The sequence below is a fragment of the Chaetura pelagica genome, unplaced genomic scaffold, assembly GCF_000747805.2.
Source record: "Chaetura pelagica isolate M959 unplaced genomic scaffold, ChaPel_1.0 scaffold511, whole genome shotgun sequence".
NCBI classification, from domain to species: Eukaryota; Metazoa; Chordata; class Aves; order Apodiformes; family Apodidae; genus Chaetura; species Chaetura pelagica.
The window spans coordinates 161,372-164,986 of NW_009952161.1; positions in this window are offsets into that span (position 1 = coordinate 161,372).

Consider the following 3,615-nt stretch of genomic DNA (forward strand, 5'->3'; position numbering starts at 1 on the left):
AGGTTGCCCAAGGAAGCTGTGGATGCCTCATCCCTGGAAGTGTTCAAGAATAGATTGGATGGGGCTTTGAGCCACCTGGTCTAGTGGAAGATGACCCTGCCCATGGGAGGAGGATTGGAATCAGATGATCTTTAAGGTCCATTTCCATTCAAATTAAAACAAACAGACAAAACAAACAAACAAAAAACCCTCCAGTCTAACAGCCTCTTCCTCTGACTTAATAAAATACCAGAGAAGTTCTCAGATACCAGAACAAAGACCATCCCTCTCTTTCTTGAGCTGCTCACTCTTGGAGCATTTCCATTTCAGCCACATCACATTCTAGCATTCTCCTTTTTCACATGCTGCATTCTGCTTGATCTTCTCTCCTAACATCTTCAAAAACTTGTCCACTTCAGCTGAAAGCTGGACAGCTTTCAGAACCCACGGATATATGGATATGGGAATACCAACCCACCCTAATTGATCTGAAATCACCAGTGCCTGTTCTGCAGTAAGTACATTTAAATAGGAACAAGGTAAGAATTTAAGGAGATATTCCTCTTTTTCATGCTTCCTTTGGCTATTTTCTCTCTTCCTGAATATTGCTGCTTATGACATTTATTGCTATGTATTTAACTGATTTAAGATGTGCATCACATGGAGTACAGGCTTGTGGGTATATTGCTTACAAAGTGCCTTGCGCACCATAAATAGTCATACACCTGACATTTATCAAAAAATGGAGAGCATCAATATGGAAAAAAAATCCAACATCAGGTTTGATTTAGCCCACCTCCACAAGCCAGTGCAAGCCAGATTTTATTCATTGTCTATTATCCAGAGTTCTTTAATGCTCTAGACTGATAGACCCACAGCAAGGAGAAGCTATCTGGAGAAGGGAGAATGACCCCAACCTTCTTTTAGGAGTTTATTTTGTAACAATAATTAATACCCCTCCCAAGACTGGGAGTCATGAAATGAGTGTAGGCTGTATGCCCGTTCCACTTCACAGCTAAAAGTAAATATTGAACTGAAAGAGAAGCCAGCCTACACAAGCCTTAAATTCAGAAATATCAACCTTGTAATTACAGATGTAAAATCTCTGAAAGCAATTGTCTGTCTGGATGCATTTTCTGTGCTTCTAGCCAAGGCTCTGTTATCAGCTGAACCATCCTCAAATTCCATGATGTCATGACCAAGGAAGGCTCAATTACTTGGCTCTGAAGACACAACATAAACAGTTTGCCCTGTTTTCCAGGAGAAATAAATCAATGCAAAGTTCAGGAGACAGAGGAATATCTTCCATTGCACCTTCTCATGAGAACACTCATTTTGTCATTAAAAAAACAGCAACTCTCTGTGTTCTCACCAGTAGCCTAGCCGTTCAGCATTAGAGGGAGTGCTGCACGGTTGTCTCAAGCCGCTGGATCTAGTCTTGAGTCAGGTAGAATAAGGTCAAAAACTATAATTAAGTCTTGTACTTTTCTCTGTTACTCTACTGCTTTTTAATCTAATGGTCCAATCTGAATTAAACTTCAGTTCTGGTTTCCTGTTCATACTGAGCGACTGCCAACTTTTCTCTTTTTGTTCTTTTCTTTCTCAATGTCATTTTCTCCCATGACTTTCTTATTTGAGGCATAATGAGAATTCAGACACCTTATTACTTCAACATTGCCCTCAGCACCCACTTAGCCAAAATCGCTCCAAGCAGCAGCTAACTGCAAGTTCAAAGATAAGCTCTGGAATTCCAGCGAGGAGTATGGGAGCTGAACTTGTAGCAGAGCAGACTGACTGGCATCTCCTTTGCCTAGTGAGTGTTTGGAGCACCAGCTGTAGGGGTATTACAGAAACCTCTACAAAGCAGGTAACTACCTTGCCTGTTTTTTTCAGTTCCTGAGACAAACTAGTACTTCCTCTTACAAAGACATGAAAACTCACAATTTTTTCTGCACCATCAGCCCCAAACTTCAGTACTAATTTTAGGAATAATTTAACTGAATCCAACTATGGGTGCTCGGTACCTTTAAAAACATAACTCAGTAAGGCATGTGATTGAAAAACAACATTACAGAATGAGTTTATAAATCGTAATTGTAAAGTGATGCTCAGTCGGATGACAGGGTGCTATGAAATGCTAATGAGCACTAGTCAGTCGAGTATTTTTCTCTAGGAGATGGAATTTTTTCTCTTCTGAACTCTCTCTCAACACCACAACACGTATGCTGTTTGTTTTCTTTTTATCATTCCTCCCTTAAGCAGTTTGCTTAATGGCATGCAGATAGACCTTTTAATGAACTTTCCGATTAGTTACTAGTATCTGGGTGCCTTCACCTTCCAAACGCTACTGAAATCTATCATTAGAAACCACCATGACATCTCCTGTAGGCTTCCTTTGGATATGAGGCGAAAAAAACCTTTTAGATACTAGATGCATAATTTCATATAAAACTCTGACAGAAAAAAAAAAATTAATTGCTGGGTTGGTTTCTTGCATTTGTGGCTTTTTACTCTTGGTTGTTGTGAAACCAAGCTGTGGTTTAAAACAATTTTCTTAAAACCAATTTAAAGAAACCAGCAGCGTGGAAGAGATGTCCAAAACAAAACAAGTCCATTTTCTCCCTCTTCTTAGGCAGTTTTGAGTTATTTCAGCTGGCGAAGCTGAGCTCTTGACACAGATGCCTGGCACTACTGCATGAAAATGTGGTTTTCCTTTTGATGAAGAAACAGAACACATTTATGGTATCCATTGCTTCCACCATCACTACGTTTACTCCCACCAGAAGCAGATCTCCAGTCCGCTGGTCATCTTTGAAGATTAAACTCTTATCTGAGTATACTTATAATTGAATTAAGGTCCCTGACGAATGTTATCAACCTTAGAAGGGAGAGGAATGGACAACGGTAACGGAAAACAACAAGTTCTCTATATAGCTGATGGTTATTTTGATGACTGGCATAACCGAGCGTGTTTCCTGAGCCTGTGTAGTGGTGCACTCACTCAGAAAACGTCAAGTTGGGGCAGATAACTTTCAATTGCACCCAGCTGCTCCCAGCAGAAATACTTTATTACGGTATCAGACCCCCACCCACCAAGACTGCTGCTCTTTGCTGTTGCTACCATGAGCAGTATGCTTAAAAATGCTTCTAGCAAATACATTCCCAAAAAAACAGAGGGAAATTTCATCCTAGTCCACAAAAAAAGGATTGGGTCTTTATATACAAGCCCTCGTGTCATCTGACTAACAATAACATACAAATCTAATGTGTGAAAAGCGCTCAGGTTTCTAAACAAGGTGTTAACAACTCAGGAATTTGGGAAACGGGTAATTTTATCAGAACCTTTGTTTCTCCAAATCAATCTCCTTCCAGCGCTAGCCCGTTTCAGTTCACTGACAACACTCCTCCTCCTCCTCCTGGCTGGAGGCAGCCCCCACCGCGAGGAAGGCTCCATGCTTCGCCGCCGGGACCCGGAGCCGCCCTGCTCCCCGGCACGGAGCCCGTTCCTCCCGGGCACGGCGTCCCGGCTCCCGCCACCCGCACCGGGGACGCTGGCTCAGCCCTTTGCTGCGCGGGAGGCCCAGCCTCGCCTCCCCCCGCAACCTCGCACGGCTCCCAAACAACATCCACACCGCC